A 17,498-nucleotide genomic window follows, 5' to 3' on the forward strand; every position below is an offset into this window, starting at 1 on the left:
GACAGATGACGAGGGCCTAAGCTCAGGCAACGTCAAAGAGGATGAAGAAGAGTAGGGGAGTCGAGAGTCTCAAGGAAATGGTGACCGATGCCAGCCCCGGAGCTTGTTTAAACCCTAGGTTTGCTGTTCAGTCTGCTTATGTGGGAAATACCTATCTCGGGGAGCACGTTAGCCCTGGGAGTATGCTCCTTCAAGAAGAGAAAGTCTGGCCCAAAAAGAAAACAAGACAAGGGGTGTTCCTCTTCTCCAACCCCAGCCCCCAGTCATCAACCTGTGGGCACATAAGCAGAGCTTACTGGCGATATTCAGACAGAGCTGCAGCAGGAGAAACGCTCATGGCTCTCCTGGGAGTCAGATCAAAGAACAAAGAGGAGCAGCCTGGAGTGAAAGGCAGTCTCTCTCCAACCAGAAACTTCAGGAATTAGTTTAGAATCTTATCTTCCCCAAAGCTTGGAGGTGAGCCAGCTCTTAAAGAAGGGTATTGGAAGAAAAACACCCAGGTATCAAATGGCTCAGGAGATCTGATAAACACGTGCGCTTGCGGAGAGGCTGGGCTGCTCTGGAAGCCCTGAGGTGCCTGGGAAGTTAGAGCAGATTGTTCTAATCCATGTTCCATCTCACTTTCTGCAAGCCCTTGGGTCTCCCTTCACTTACCTACCGGATACAAGGTAGAGAAGACTCGGATTGCGGTGAGGCCTGCCTGAAAGGGGGGCCAGAAACCCCCGGACTCCATGTGGGTCTCACAGGGAGTCAAAGCGTAAGTCCTCTCCTGTGCTGACAGACAGATGGACTCAAGGGACAAAGAGAAGTGAAATGGGTGGCAGCTAAAAGTGAAAAATTTCTCATTATTGCACCCTCCTAGCTCAAACTTTTTCTGTAAAAGGCCATATAGTCAATATTTTAGGTTTCTCGGGCCACGTAGTCTCTATCCCGTATTTTTTGCTTTTAGTGTTTCTTTTTAAACAAATCTTTAAAAATGTAAGAAATCATTTTTACTTTGTGGGCTGCACAAAATCAGGCTGAAGGCTGTATTTTGCCGACCCCTGGCTTAGAGCAGACCCACGATGGCATAGACGGCAACAGATAAGCAATCTGTTTTGCTTAATCATTTGAACACATTTGAGTTTTTCTTCTCACCTCTTCCCACCATAGAGCCTGATTAATTGGACTCTTGGAGTTGGCTGACATATCTGAGGGCTTTCTGAGAATTCAGGAGCAAGGCTTGTGTGGCCTGCTTTCTGATGTACAGACTCTGAGGTCTCAGGTCCATAGTGATTGATGTGCAGGAAGCAAATGGCCTCTTGTCTTCCACTCACTGCAATAAACCTGTGAGCACTATTAAGGAAAGAGGAGCCCCACTGAGAAACAGAAGGGAAGGCCTGCCTCTAAGATGGCATGACTTCACCTTACCCAAACAGTCATGGGTTATATTCCGATTAGCTCCAGCCTTCCCTGCATCCTGCACAGCAACTCGTGGGGAAGCAACGCTCGGCCAGTTCACACACACACGTCAGGTGCTACGTTAGGAACACACATCATAGTATCAATACAACAGGCCTGCTGTTTGCCTTCTGACTCACGAACATGGTTTCCAAAGAACTGCAGCATGGATACCCAACAATGCCCAGTCTGTTCAAAGTGCAGACTATTTTAGGAGAGTCTGGCTTAAAGCAGAAGAGAATACAAGGGACTAATCTCAGAAGGAAGAATTTTTAAAAAATACGTGAAGTGACCTCAGTTCCAAACCCAAATCTCAATTCCAGCTCCATAAGACGCAGACACTACTACGTACTTACACAGATGCCGCGGAATCAATTGGAGTCAGCAGACACTAGCATCTACACCAAGACAATAGTACAATAATACATGATGTACATTCATGGCCCTGGCTGCTTGCAGCATTTTATTCCAGAAGCACTGACCCCCAAAACACTTGATTTGAGTGTATATTAAAACGGTTAGACATTTGCCTGGTGATTTATAGAGGAAACAAACACACATTGTGCACTTGTCCTGCTGGGGCACTTGGTCATCTTCTCCTTTCCTTCTCACCCCCCGCCTCGGCTTAGTACTCAGTCTGCTTCAGTCTACCGTGAGCATCCTGCCAACAACCAAAAGGAAAAGATGTGTCTGTCATCAGAGTGTGCGTGAGTTTTTCTGCCACATGAGCCCAGGCAAAGCCATGCTGGTCACAGCAGGTCAGCCTGCTCCGGGGGGTACACACGGTTATTTCCCCCTTTTGCCTTGGAATCCCCTTAGAATGAGTTTGCGATTGTGTTGTCCAGAAATGTATTGGGCGAAAAACTAAAGGCCCAATTCTCCACCAATGCATTGCTGGCTTGCTTTATGTCCAGAATATTCCATTTCAATAGAGTATTTGTAGAACTTAATAAACTTGGAAAGTGCTCACATTATATAATTGCTAAAATATCAACATAAACCTCTTGGCTTAAGATTTAAATATACCCATGAATTACTATTGACCTGCACAAGTTGAAAATTGTCTACAAAGAAATAAAACTGACCAACATGGTAGGAATATACAATAGGACAAATGTTGAAAAGTAAATTGCCCTTTAAATTATGCTCATTTAATAACTGAAAACATTATACTGCACAAAAGGGATTTTACAAGTTACAGAATTTTAACTGCTTCTCAACACAGCCTTCTGTCTGTTCCATCTCCCTCTAAAACGCCATAACCCAATGTCTTGCAAGTGTTAAGAAAGGACAAACTGAGTTATAATGCTGGGCTCTGCCACACACAGCTGCCATCTTACAACAGTACAACCCACTGCCAAAATAAATGAGCAGCATCTTTTTGTGGGACTTATTGTCAGAAATGCTCTAGTCTCATGTCTGCAAGTTTGATTGGTAACAGAAGCAACCCAAGGAAAAAATATGTCATGCCTACACTCTGCTTCATGGTGCCGCCTGTACATTTGTTATTCAGACCCATTTTTTCATAGCAACCATGAAATATACGAAATGAATCTAGGGAAGCCAGAGTTAATTAACACCAGCTCCGTTTGATGGAGAAGCTTTGTAAACAATCCACGATTCTAACTTCTCTAGACTTGAATCTGGGAGCCTGACAACTTTTAAGCCCTTGGAATGAGGAATTCTGTATAAAGTATAAATAGACAGATGAATTCAGGTTGTGTTTACTTGCCAAAAGATGGAACACAGATTGGTAAGGATGCCTGCACACCCACAGGCTACTGGATGTAGGAGTTTTATTTTTAACGGCTGGCAGTAATACCTCATTAAAATTCAGAGAGACACCCAGGCTTCCTCTCTTTGGAAAGGCGATAATGTATCTTAGATCTTGGGCAAGGTCGTAACTTCCTTTTGCTAATTTTTCTTCTACACACTTCAGGAGTAACTACCACTTTGTTGTTCTCAAAGCGACCGTGCAGTCACTTGGATGCAACAGAAGAGAGTGTCATTTTTTCCATGTTGTACGCAGTGCCCTGAAGATACTTCAGCCACTCAGCATCTTGCCAAAGACAGATTCTCTCCACATTCTCCCCAATCTACTTACTTCACAGCTCCATACAAATCATCCCCCACACAAATTCATCCACGTCACCACATAAATACCCGTCTCCTGTTTGATACCTGGCATTTGACGCTCAATACGCAGAAGTAGAAACCAGGCAGCTTCTTCTCTCTGAAATGAATGGACTCCAGAGAATTTTCATTTTTCCAGAGGCTGAATGTCCAGGTTGCTGCTCTTCCTCTGGCCCCTTGCCTTTGGCATTTTGCTGCCCATTCACACTTCCACCAGGGCCTGGGCAAGAGAAGTAAATGCAGTTAGAATTCAAATCGGCCAATTTCATTCCTCCTCAGGACACTGCTGGGTAAAGAACTTGGCCAAGAAGAAGGCTGACATGTCTAAATCATTTTAAAACATAAATTATCTGTGGGTTGCAGGCATTCAAGTGAAGGCCTCAAACAAATTTTACACCTTCTGTAAATGAGCAACTTGCTCTAACAAACGAGGAGGAATGTAGAAAAGTCAGGAGCCGAAGAAAATGAGTCAAGACCTGAACACGGAGAAAGCTGAAAAGCGTGTTGCTGAACACGGAAAAGCAAGGGCTCGGTGCTGCTCCCTGACGTGCAACATGAGGGAGCCGTGCTGAATGGGAGCTGCAGGCCCTCCCAGCTCTAGCCTTCTGCACTCTGTGGCCAAGTGCGGGCGTGATTATCACTTGTTCCTGTGGAGCGGGCTAATTCCAAGGGAGAGACCTGGGCACGGGGGCAGGGAGATTTTACTTTTCTTCTTCTGCCAGGAAACTGCTCTTTCTGAGGTTGTGAAAGAAAGGTATTCTGACAGTCACCGTGACTCCGCCTCCACCACGGGAGCTCCTCTTGTGTAACAGACACATTTCTAGGAGCCCCAGATTCACAGATGAATTGGACCCAGGCTCTGCACCTAGGAGCCCAGAATCTGGTGAGGGAGACAAACGTAAAAACCACCCCAGGACAACGTAATAAATGCTTCACTGGAGATGGTGCATGAAATGTTGTGAGCTGCATGAAAAAAAAGGAAAAAATTCTGTGGGATCAGATGAGGCAAAGAAAAGGAAGGAAGGACATTCCTGGGAAGAGCAATGAGTGAGAAGAGGGAGGAATGGGAGCTGCGTGTGGGGCTGACGTGGAGAAAAGCAGGGCGAGGAGAGCAGCATGACTGGAGATGAGACTGGAAACATTAGCTTCAAGAGTTTAAAGCAGCTTCTCTGGGTGACTGATTAATCTGGATGTCCTCTTGAAGGCCGGGGCTCCTGACTAATGCTAAGTATGTACTGCGAGGAGCCAAGAATCTACCACTCGCTGTCTACAGACCGAACACATCTTATGTTTCTGTATATATTATTATTCTTGGTCCCATGTATACTAATGACTTATTAGAAACAAAATAAATTGTAAATGGTTGCTTTTGGTTTATGGAATTGCTCCACGAGCAGGGAAGAGGAGTGCAGCTACCATGTGGGCAGCCACAACGTTTTCTGACAGAAAAAGGCCCCATGCAAAAAGGATTAGGAACTACTGTTGTAGGTCATAGAAAACAGTTACACACTTTAAATCAGGACTGTAGCATGATTTAAATCATCCACCGTAGGAACGAGAGGATTTTAGAATGATCGCTCTAAAAGATATTCAAAGACAGATCTGAGTGGAGTGAAAGGGAAGGCAAGACTTTAGTTCGAAAGCTGGTCAAGGTGAACAATGACTAAGACCTCTAACAGTGACAGGGAGAGAATAAACTCAGGAGGTACACAGAAAGTAGGAGGATGTGTTGACAGATTGGATGTGGAGGAGAGAGGAGGACGGGGGAAGGGACCACTCCCAGGTTTGGACTATGAAAAGGGAATGGAGATAGGATACTTAGGAGCTAGGACTGCTGGAGAAGATGGGAAGTTCGGTTTGGAATATGTTCACTTGGAGGTGCATAAGGGTCAAAGAAGTGGAGTCCTCAGGAGGAGATGGGACATGAGAGTTGGAACCCCAGGAAAGAGACAGAGGCCACAGATCAAGGTTTGGTAATCACTGGAGTAATTAGGAGAAGTAACTGAAACCTCAAGAGTGAATGACATTACGCAGAGAGAGTAGTTGATTGTAAGAAAGGAGCCCAGAAAAAATGCCATGAAACATCAACCTTTAGGATTGGGCAGCAGAGAAGAACTGTCAAAGGTGACAGAAGACTCAGGAGACCTGAGAGGACAGTGAGACAGAAAACTCAGGAAGTGGTGGAAAAGGGCTAAATAAGAAGGGACTACAATACATGGTAAAGGACTCTGGCCACCAAGGGCCACTGGTGACCTACAGGACCACTTCAGGACAGGAATGGACAGAGAACCCAGAACACAGGGCGCTGAGAAATGAGAAGGGAGGAAAAGGAGGCTAAGAGTGAAAAGAAATGAAAGAGACAAAGGACAGCAGCCTGAGAAACGATCAAGCAAGGAAAAGTATTTCAGATCTGAGTTTATAGGTTTTGGCCAAAGAGAAGCAGCCAATGGAGAGGAATTATGAAGATATTGGAAAGGGAGGAGTCAACTGACAGAGCCAGTCCCAGGAGCAAGAGAAGGGATGGATCATGGCTACCTCTCCTCCCGGGGACCTTGACACACTACCAGCCCTTCCCCCAAGGCGGGCCAAGAATGTTCACATCTCTAGGCCATTGTTCACGCTGTTCTATCAGCTAGAAATGACTGGACCTGCTTTCTCTGTCTCACACTTATATTCACCCTTCTGATCCCGTGCAGATCCACCCTCCTCTAAGAATCCTCTGATTTCCACTGCAATTACCCAGCCCCACCCAAGCAGAGATGCACCTCGTGTGCGCCTTCTTCACAGACTTTATTTGTGCCGTAGTTATTGTTTGCTTGTCTGTTTCCCCCAGTAGAATGTGAGCTCCTCAGGGTAGGGATTTGTCATAATAATCTTTGTATCTTGACTGCCCAGCCCATTACCTGATTCACAGGGGCAGTGAACTGCTATTGAATATTCACTTTGGAGGGTGCTTTAATCCTGGCAAAAACTCGTTACATATGTAAGATGATCTTCATTTTACATGAGGAAGACTAAATTCAGAGACTCTAAGCAACTTGCTGAAAGTAATAATAAAGCCTTAGCAAATACAGATCACACTACCCTGCCAGGCACTGCTTTGGCTCCCAAAGAAAAAAGATATAAAATTGAATTGTTACGGCCCTTACAATTCATGCCCTTGAGCCTCAACCAGCCACACAACTGCAGCTAATCAGTCCTTTTATGCTTTGCAAAGCATCTCCTCGACACAGTCCCCACACTTTCTACCAACACATATTTCTTCTTCTGAGTAGCGCATCTCCTTCCATGCCATTACTCTCAGCACAGAACTACCGGGTTAAGCTCCAACGTTACCTCTTCCACAAGCCTGTGTGATCAATTCCGAAATTAAACCTCACAAGGCGCAATTAATGGTGGGATCTAGGTCACATGCTTACAGCCTATCTGTTGAGGAGATTGAGAGAAAACAGGTGTGTTTGGTTAGCTCTCTAGTCCCTGTGATAGAGGACAAGCTGGAAGGGAAAGTGAATGGATGTTAAATGAGCTAATCTTCAGTTTCTTCCTCAAGTGGTTTGCTTTCTCTCCAACTTGGTATATCCCAAATTAAAATAACATTTTCCCATAAGTCAGATTTACAGTCCTCCCCCCACCTTTTTTTTTTTTTTTTTGGTGAGGCAATACCGCACAGAAGTTCTATCCACCAAATAAGAGAAATTTAAGTCAAGTCTTTCATTGGCTATGTCCAACTTTTTACGAAGACCCAGTGTTTCCTTTGAGAGGAATTGTTTGTGGGCACACGCTTTGTGCTCCATTCCTAGTGTCCCTATCCTGTCAAGAGTCTTACTGCCTCGGTCTAAGATTGTTGCAATTGCCTCCTAACTTGTGTCCACGCCTCCAAGCTTAAGCTCTTCCAAAACGTCTTCTGTATAGTTCTGCCTCCTTCTAAAACGTAGTTCTCATGATCTCAACTTCTGGTCAAAAATTAATTATTAACACAGAGGAAAACATGTAGTATTTGATTAACAATTCCTAATGCTTGTATATCTATGAACAGAGAAAAATCAAAGGCAAGACTGACAGTCAATCTATTCCTAAAATATGGGAGGACACTGTCCTAACTACAAAACCTTTGGAACTGAATTGAGAAATTCTATAAAAGGTGACTTATTTTTGCCACTTCAAACTGAACAAACCAAAGCCTGAAAGAAGGCAAAGACGTCGTTTCTTTCCCACTTCCTGCTCCCTGTCTGACATTCTGGTGTGTACTTTAGAAAGTCAGGCAGCTGTCACTGCACTGTGTGGGTACTGCTTTTCGGAATAGCACATTACAGTCCCTCTGTGTCCTCTTAAGTGTGCCCCCTTCTACACCCTTTAGGACTGTCGCTCCCAGACTACAACGGGATGGGAATACAAGGAAGTGAGTGTGAGACCACCCCTTCCAAGATGCTGTGTTCTATGGGCCAAATGGAGGCAGGGACTTCTGGTTGGCCTCCCCAATATTTATTCTGACCTTCTCTGGAAAGAGTGCATAGTTAAAAAATGGCTTCCAAGAATGGAGACTCCATACCCCAGCTCCCCCTTCACCTAGGTGTCCCCGTGAACCAGTAGCATTTAAGTCAAAGATGCTTAAGTCTCTTTAAGAGTGCATTCTCTTTGCCCCCTTTTCTTCATTCCTTTTTCCATTCTACTGCCCAGCATTCTAATGGCTGCTTTGGACCCCGAGAATGAGTACCACACCCAAGGTATGGTGAGGCAGAAAGCTGGAAAGAACCTGGGTTGTCTAAGACTTGGTGGAACAGTACTCTCACGTGAGCCTTGGGCTGCACGTCTTCGGTCTCCTGTGTGAGAAGGAAATACAGTTCTATCTCTTGTAAGCGGCTGTAATTTTTCTATTTCATACCCTGAACCAAATCCTATGATTTTGGATTTGTATGTGCTGGAACTTATGTTTTTCATGCACCATAGGTTCAGAGTATTAAGGAATCAGAGAGATGGGAGAGAAGAGTGTAACAATTCCACCTTCTAGGAAACTTGGGCGTATACTTTGCTGACTGCACGAGTGCTGGGACTTTGAGAACGAGAATCTATCTACTCAAGAATATAGTGGAAGAGACAAGGGAATCACCACTTGGGCTAACACCAGATCTGGATCTATCTCTAATTTCAGGATAACTAAAAAAGTGAAACAAAATAACCTCCGGGATCTGTTTATATATAGTTTAAAACCAGGCAAAATTAATAGATGGTGACAGGAGTCAGAAGAGTAGTTACCTTTGGGGGTGGTAACTGGAAAGTGGCAACTGGAATCAAGAGACCTAAAAACACTTACACTCTTTGACCTAGTGTCTCTATTTCTAGGAACTCAGCCTAAAGAAATAATTTTTAATGCAATTAAAGTTTTCATGTATAAAGATATTCATCACAGTGCTATTTCTAATAGAGAAAGACTGGAAACAATATAAATAGCCAACAGAAACTTTTAAGTATATTATGGTTCTTCTACTTTATTAATATTCTATAGCCTTAAAAACTCTTTAAAAAATATTATCGAGTGATGAGAAAAATGTTCACAACAAAGTGAAAAAAGCAGGTGTTTCTTCTACAGTATAATCATAAAGAATATTTTAAGTATTTATACACTATTATGCCTATAAACACTTTATTTCATAAAGTTAATACCATAATTTCATATTTTGTAACACAATTCATAAAGTTAGGATCAAAGTTAAGTATACAAAAAAGTTCTAAGTGGGTATCTCCGGGTGGTAAAACTATTTTATTTTTATCTTTATACTTTCTACTTTTTTTCCCCAAAAATATTCATGAGTAGATACTACTTTTAAAACAAAAAAAAGAACAATCACTTTTGTTAAAGGATCTAATGCCACATCAATCCCCACCCTCCCTTTCAGGTTTCAAAGTCCTCTATGAACCAGACTGCTTTTCCTTTCCACGTTTACCTCCCACTGCTCCATTAGCCACGTCAAAGTCGCCTCTGTGCCTTGTCGGTCCTCGCCCCCCTTTTCCTAATGCGGTTTGACTTCCCACTGAGCACCAGGCAGCTCAGGAGGTTCACAAACACTCTCATTTATCCCGCCTACCAATCCTGAAAGGTCGAAATTATTATCTGCACTGTAAAGAGAAGGGGGAGAGGAAACGGTGTTTTTCGCTCTAAGCCACAATTTCCCCCCACCTTTCTTACCTTCAGCACACGTGTTTTCTCCTCCACGCCCCACGTGGGGCCAGTTACTTTCACATAGCTCAGTTTTCTCACGTAGAAAACGGGGCAACAGCAGCACAGGTACCACAGAGCTCTTATGAGGACTGTGGAAACCGTCTGCTCCGTCCTTTTAGCACAGGGCCTGGCCGGTGATTATTATCCTATTGTTATCGCCCCTATCAGTGGGACCCCAGTAAGGGCTTTCCTGCCCAGTGTTGTTCAAGCAGACCGACTTGGGTTCAAAAGCAAAGAAAACCACGTCACTTCGGTCAGAGAATGGCGACGCCAGAGCGCGGGCCACGCAGCGCTGCGTTATATAGGGTTCTCCTCGTGGGGGCGGGAAAGGGGCGGAGCTCTCGCGGGTCACGCAAAGGCGTGCCCCACCCCCCGCTGCCGCCACCTTGAATTGCCAGTGTCATGCGCACTCGGCTAGAGAGGTGGTGTCCGCGCAGCTGTTTGCACTAAGGACGCTGGTCCGAAGGGCCAGGTGTGAGGCCTCTGAACGTGGTGCCCTGCGAGCAAGTGAAACTAGGCTCAGCACAAAAGATTTTTTTTTTTTAAGTTTAGACTTTATTTTATTACCCAAGTTCTATTTTTATTTCCCAGAAATTATTAATGGGCATTGCCAGTGACACTGTCAGCTCAGGTCCCTCCTTGTCTTCCAAATCTCTCCAACTTCTAAGACCCATGCCTTTCTCTGCCTTCTCTACTCTTCCCCAAAATGGTACTTGGTTGTTTTGTGGGTTTTTGCTGTGAATCCTCAACTACACTACAAGCTCCCCACAGGTAGAGACAGAGCCTTTTCCTCTGTCTCCCTCTCCCACCACACTGGTCACTGTGGAATGTACTCACGTTCTAGACTTAAACATCTGATTGTTTGCAAAATAGTATTTAATTGTTTGAAAAGTCAGTAGCATTGTTTCACATGTTAGCTCTTGGGCAAACTTTTTCTTAAAATTTCATGCAAGGTGCAGCCAGCCACGTGATTTGATAGGTGTCTCCCAGATATGTTCTCAAGAGCCAGCCAAAGACTGAAGAGAGGCCAGCCCACTTTACTCAAGCAAACCTAAACCACCTGCGTGTTGCCATGGGCTAGACAGCGTTAATTAGCAGGGCTCCCAGGGAGTAACAGCTCTCTACCCACTACTTTACTCTCCTTCCCATCCTGACCCCAAACCTCACATGCTGGATTCAGTGAGATACAGCATCTCGACCAAGAAAGGGATTCCTTCAGAAGAGCCATACCTGTCCCTGGGTCAGTGCACACTCACCCAGCCTTCTACAAGGCTTCTGGCGGGGAAGGTATGGCTCAGTGTTAGAGTGCTTAGCAAGCATGAGGTCCTGGATTCAATCCCCAGTACTGCCATTAAAATAAATAAACCTAATTACCTCCCCCACAAAAAATCTTAAAAAAAAAAATAATAAAATACAACACCTCTGACTAAGGACTCCCTCACTACCAGGCAGACACTATCCAAGATTAGAACGAGTCTGACATGCTGCCAGGTTTTTAACCACCTAAAAAAAAAAAAGAATGAGACAGGAAGGAAGGGGGCAGGACACAGCCATTAAAGTAATGACACAGCAATTAGCACCAAGATGGAAAAGTCAACTCCCAACAGACCTGGAGGCCCAAGATGGCAGGAGATTTGACCTCCAGTGGACCTTAAACTTCATTATACACATTATAATGTACTAGCATGGTGAATGACACACCCACAAGTGCCATGACAATTTCCAAGCTAAGCATGAAAGGTCAAAGAGAGAGCAGTGGCCCAATTCCTGGGAATCCCTGCCCCTTCCCTAAAGTAGTTAGAATAATCCTCTCACTTGTTAGCATATAAAAGTAGCAACACTACACGAAGACAGCCCGCACTCTGTCTATGGAGTGTATACCCACCCCAGCGTGTACACCTCTCTAAATAAATCTACTTTTACTCAAAAGAAAAAAAGAAAAAAAAGAAAATTCGCTTTGTTTAGTACATAATATTACTAAGATAGTATTAATAAAGAGTTATTTAATGAGATGAAAAAGAGTTAGTTTAGGGATAACAAAAAACCACCCAGAATATTTCATCCTCAGATATATTTAACAGATATTTTTCTGAGCCTCCGCTTAGTGCCAAGCGCAGTGCAAGGCTCTGGGCATACAGCAGCTTTACTGTTGCTGAAGTCCCACATTCCCAAGCTTCCTCCTTGCCACCCCCAACCCCTCACCACTCCCCACCATGACTCAGAACCCTACATTTATCCACAAGCCTGCCTCCCTTGACAGCGTGGTGAAGAGTGATGTGGACTCAGTAGGAAATCAACAAATATTTGCTGAAGGAATGAATTGGAAAGGAATCCAAGTCTTTGGTTTCCCCCACAAGCCTTAGGCACAGGACACAAAGAGTGGGAAACATTCCCCGGGCCCCTGGGAGGCAGGATCCTCCAAAGCTGCTCACAGCATCACCTGGAAGTGGGGAGGAAGGAATTCCTTAGTGGACCAGCTGAGCCGCACACACATGCACCAGGGGGCAGAGCAAGCAGCAGTTGTGGAGCTGACTGAGAGCCTAAGCCCTTTCAAGAGAGTCCTCCTGGAGCCGTTTGAGACCTCCCAGTAGAACAACAACATATTTTCTGTGCTTCTCGGCACATTCATGTTTCTAGTCAAAGTGCAGTGTCTCTGAAATCCAGTGTGTGATGTCCAGGTCAGGATGGGAAGGAGAGGAAGGCAGCTAGTTAGCTGGAAAGTTGGTATCCCTTGGGAAATATTGATAATTCATTCTACCCCTTTGGTGGGGAGGCTGAAGGAACAATGGCTGCTGGGGGACTACGTAACAGAATTCCACAGTCTGAGAGGCCTTCCACTCCATGTCTGAACAGCCAGCCCCATGAAGCCAGTACGTGGGAGGCAGTCTTAGTTTTACGTCCCAAGAAGAATGTGTAGCATTCAGAGGACAGTAAACCCCAGACCCACACTGTTCCATGAGGCTCTTCCTTACTAGGCAGTGCGCACCGCTCGGGCACTATAAGCTGAGTATTATCAGGAAATAATTGAGAAATGCAAACTGAAGGAATTCTGCTCCAAGTGGTATTTATTACTTCAAAAGAGAGAACTGTTTTCCCTTTTATGGTATCTAAGATAGCCATTTTTAAAAAATATTTTCCCAGCACATTACAGATTACTTCAGTTGGGAAACGCTCCTTCCTAGGAAGAGGCTGCGTGCTCTGAGCATTGGTCCTGAGTCCTGATCGAAAACATTGTTTATTCGGGCAACCACATTCTTCGGTCAGCAAGGCCTGGGGAGTTTACTATTAATCCCAAATGTAAACCCCAGTTAGAGTCGCCGCTTACAAAAGGCGATTACTATTTAACTCTTATGTTCACAGCACATCTTGTAAATGTCTCCAATAAACCAGAATACAGCACTTACCAGCAATGTTATCTCACGCTGGAAATTCCAATTGCTGGTTTAGGTGACCCAAATTACTGCCCCCTAAATCTCTACTCCCACCTCAATTCTCTCCACTCGACTGCCCCAGAAGACACCTGAGGGTTTAGAGTAAAGGTGAACTTGCGCCAGTTTTAGAGGGGACAAAGGAGAAGACAGGAGATTGCGCCTGGTGGTTGGCATGAGAGCATGCCCCTTTCCTGCTTTAAAGAGTTGCTATCTGGACAGGAACTGAACTAGAAGAATTATAAACACAAACTGAACTAGGGTTGCCAGGTTTGGCAAAACAAACAAACGACAAATATTGTATGGGACATACTTATACTAAAACGTCGTCCCTGTTTCTCTGATGTTCAAATGGCGCCGGGCGTCCTCACAACCCGTCTATGGAACCCTTCTATGGAATGGATCACCCACATTTGGAAGAAACAGGGGCTGTAGAAGAATGAGGCCTCAAAACTCCAAAGAAAAAGGTTCTCAAGATTTCTTTTCAAGGGCATCCTTAAGTACCCGCAGTAAAAGCGGAGAGTCCCAGAGGGCCTGGAGGGCAAGGGTTAGTCCATCCCAGAAGCCTGGTCCACCTGGCCCACGGTGGGCAAGGAATCCAAGAAAGGGGGGAAGCGAGCAGATGGACGCCCCTTCCTCTTCCTAAGGGTTCCTCTCTCTTGCTCCCCTTCTCCTCCGTCTGCCCCGGCTCCGTCTTCTCTTCCTCCCCGCTCCAGGACCCCCAAAAGCCAAACAAACAAACAAACAAATGTTCACTGTGGTTCCCATGTGCCTACGTGTAGCCATGGCTGAATTAACCCTAAGGTATGCGTGAAGCCTGATCAGGATGTGCAACCCCCTCCCCCCTTGTCCCCACCCCCGTCGGTGAGGCGGGCGGGGCGGCCCCGGACTCTGAGGGAGGACGGTGCCCCCGGCGGGAGCCATCCCTGGGGCGGCGGTGGCTGCTGTTTGTTAAACTGCTCCCAGAAAAGGCTTTGAATAAAAAACATCAGCTTCCCAGCGGCCGCCCTGGCGAGTCCCGGGCCGGCCGTCTCTGCCCCGGCTGCGGCACACGCGCGACGTGTGCCCTCTCTGCCTTTACGTTTCCTGTCCCCCGACTTCCGTCGCCGCGCCGCCGGGGCGGGCCTCCCTCACCCAGGGCGGGCCGTACCTGCAGCCCCACCGAGCCGCCCTTGCTCTTGCTGCAGGAACGTCCATCTCGGGTTTTATTTCCTCCCGAGACGCCTCAGGAAGCCTCAGGTGGGTTTCCATGTCAACCTTCACTGAAATCCAAACATTTGACTTTCTCAAAGGCAGTTTAACCTCTGCCACCACATCCTTGGAGTGGCGGAGGATTTTTTACCCCTAAGACTTAAAAAAAAAAAAAAGGCTAGAGCTTTCAAAAGACTCGGGCTTCTGGGGGTTTCTATTCACAGCGTGATAACACATCTTGAAACAGGATATTTATAATTTGTTTGGTTTCACGTTTATTCCCCCAAAGCTAAACAGTAATGGCTGAGAGCTATGAAAACACTTAGGTAAGGAGAGGGGCCAGAGCAGAGATAAAAAGGATAATTGGAAACAGAGAAGCAGCCTCCAAGTTGCACCTTCTCATAGGCTCACAGCTCATAGCAGGCCGCAGCATCCTTCAATCCTGGGCACTCCTCAGCCTCCCCTCTTCCAAGGTTAATTTATGCAAGCTTAGCTGCAATTTTCCACAGATACTCCGCCTGGTTCCGGGCCACCTTCCCCAGGAAGAAACCTCCGGGGATGGGAGTTTGGGGGAGAACATGCGGTGAACACAGGTTCCCAGCTATGGAACAGGCCACCTGGAAATGGAAAGACAGCCTGTTGGGATAAGGGATTTACCAAGGCCCAGGGTGCACACTGGGGTGGGGCAGAGCAGGAGAGGTGCAGCCCCACAGGTCCAGCCATCAGATGATGAAACTGGGAGGTAACAGATGGGTCTCGTGAGACCACACGTGGAATACTATGTTCCTCCCGAGGAAGATGCACACACTGAGTTGGCTGCGGTTCAGAGAAGAGCAATTAGGATGATTAAGAGGCCAGAGGGAGTGACTTTGGGGGAGAGATGAAAGGAATTAAACATGTATACCTTGGCTAAGTGCAAAGCAGAGGGAATGTGGAAATTCTATAAGCATCCCCAGAACATAAACACGAGGAGAGCACAGAATTGTTTCACACGGTCCCTCAGGGATGTAACTGGAAGTAATAGGATGGAAGAAAAGAAAACTTAACTACCTGATGGAGAAAGCTTCTGAGCAGTCCCAGATCAACTTGGACACTCAAGGAGTGTCAGAGTCACACCTCATGTTCTTTAATGCAAAGTCAACAGAGGGAGGTAGGAGAGAAATACATTTACATAACAGGGACTGGGCTGACAGAGATGCTTTGAAAGAAAAAATAATGGTAACAGAAGACAATTTCTTTTAGGGCATATCCAAAATCTTTGAAGGCTCCTTACTAACTAGAATTGATTATCAGATGTCTCAGCTTCGTGTTCAAGGCTCTTTCCTTCTGGCCTGAGCTTGCCCTCCCCAAATTCTCCCTCATCACTCCTCAATATAAATATGTCTCCTGAATGTTCCTGGTGCGGTTCCTCCCTTGTTTATGAAATCCTCCAACTTGGAATTCCTTCCCCCACTCCAACCGTTCAGTTATTCAAATCTTACTCAGTACTTTGGACCTACTCATGTCCTGCATCCTCTGGCTCCCCCAGTCACAGAGCTCCTTCTCTCTCCCTCCCTCCTGGAACTCATTTTGGCACCTATGACACACTACTTGTTGATGGTTTCTGTCTTGTTAGGGACATGGTGAGCTTCCTAGAGACTGGGGAGTGTGTCTTCTCTCTTCCACTTTGCCACTAGCTTTTTGATCCTTCTTTGCCAGATCTTTCAACCATCGTGAACCAGAATTCATGTAACAGTAGGGTTCTCTCCTGGTTTCCCCCTCCCTACTGCTCCTTAGTTTTTTGTCTTCCCTTTGGATGTTGCATCTTCCTAGAATAACTCCTCAAGCAGTCCTCACTCCACATTCTCCCTGAAAGGTCACTTCCAATCCTGGGGCTGCCAGCACCCTCTCACCACTGACAAATCCCAAATCTCTGTCCAGCTTAGCTGTTTCTCCTGAGCACCAGGCTTATTATTAGGCATCTCACATTGGAGATTCTGTGTGCTCCTTAGCAGTCCCCAGGTACAAATCTGAACTCCGGTCTTCCCCTTCAAACCTGCTTCTGCTCTGTCTCCTAAGAGAATGGCTCCAGCCTCCTCCCAGGCACCCCAGCTTGAAATCTAAGTGTCATCCTTGGCTCACTCCTGCCCCTCCTCCACAGTCAATCAATCAATCAATTTCAATCAACCACCAAGTTCAGTTAATTCTGAGGTGCCTTTTTGTCTGCCCGGGACTGCCAGAATTTCTCCTCCATTTATCTCGTAAAGCACTTACCTCCTTGACCACTGCACTGATGAGAGCATGTCCTTAGACAAAGAACCCTTGGATCCAGAGATGAGCCCACATGTAAGCACATGATCCAAGCCCAGCCAATAACAGGGGGGACCCTATATTCTGAATCTATTCTGAATCATAGTGAGCAGGACTCCTCCTTTCATCAGAGTCTGTGAAGACATGATTTCAGAGCCACCAACAAGTCATGTACTGAGGCCTGAAAGAGTGAACAGCTGACTTCCAGAGATAAGCAGAGATGAGAACAGAAATAGAAAGAAAGGGCAGGATTCCATTCCCCTTTCCAGCCCTGCAGGGCCAGCAGCTCCCTTGCCTTCCTGTGATTTGCTTGCAGGAGCCAAAATGTTTCCTATCTTTAGCAGAACTTCTTGGAGGTCGTTTCTGTTTCTTTGAGGGTCCTGATTAATATAATAAATCAAATCTGTCCTGTTCTCTGCTAATTCTGTGTGTACCTCCTGCCATCAGTCTCATCAGGCCACTGAAAGCCTTCTGGTTGATTTCTGCAAAGAGTCTCCCTCCCTTCTGCGTCGTTCTCCCAGTGCAGCTGCCATGACTTTCCTAGAACTCAAGCCTTATCAAGACCCTCCTGATTTAAAAGTCCAAGTTCCTGCCCAAGGCTGACCAGGCCCTGCCCACCCTCGCTGCTGCTTGCTTCTCCTGTCTGGTCTCTTGCGTTCCTGCTGTCATGTGTGGTGCACCCCACTGTGCTGTGCACTCTCTCTTACTTCTGGGCCTTTGTACATGGCATGTATTCTGCTGCATCACTCTTCTTCAGCTAGTCGCAACTTGTCCTTAAAGTCAAAGTGTAAAATATCACT

The 17,498-nt window shown here is 45.9% G+C and overlaps 1 long non-coding RNA gene across 2 annotated transcripts in view; it reads right to left on the bottom strand.

Moving 5' to 3' along the window:
• Positions 1-16,954, bottom strand: part of LOC105064432 (uncharacterized) — a 93,900-nt gene extending 76,946 nt beyond the window's left edge. Inside the window, exons 1-2 of one of the 2 annotated variants that reach the window (XR_012504556.1) lie at positions 16,663-16,954; positions 3,622-3,793 (exon numbers count right to left, since the gene is read on the bottom strand). This is a non-coding gene — a long non-coding RNA (uncharacterized LOC105064432). Of the gene's footprint in view, positions 1-3,621; positions 3,794-4,049; positions 4,632-16,662 lie in introns of those variants that run through there. The other variant, XR_012504564.1, reaches the window with a different exon arrangement.
• Positions 16,955-17,498: the final 544 nt, after the last annotated feature.

The sequence above is a fragment of the Camelus bactrianus genome, chromosome 3, assembly GCF_048773025.1.
Source record: "Camelus bactrianus isolate YW-2024 breed Bactrian camel chromosome 3, ASM4877302v1, whole genome shotgun sequence".
Lineage (NCBI taxonomy): Eukaryota > Metazoa > Chordata > Mammalia > Artiodactyla > Camelidae > Camelus > Camelus bactrianus.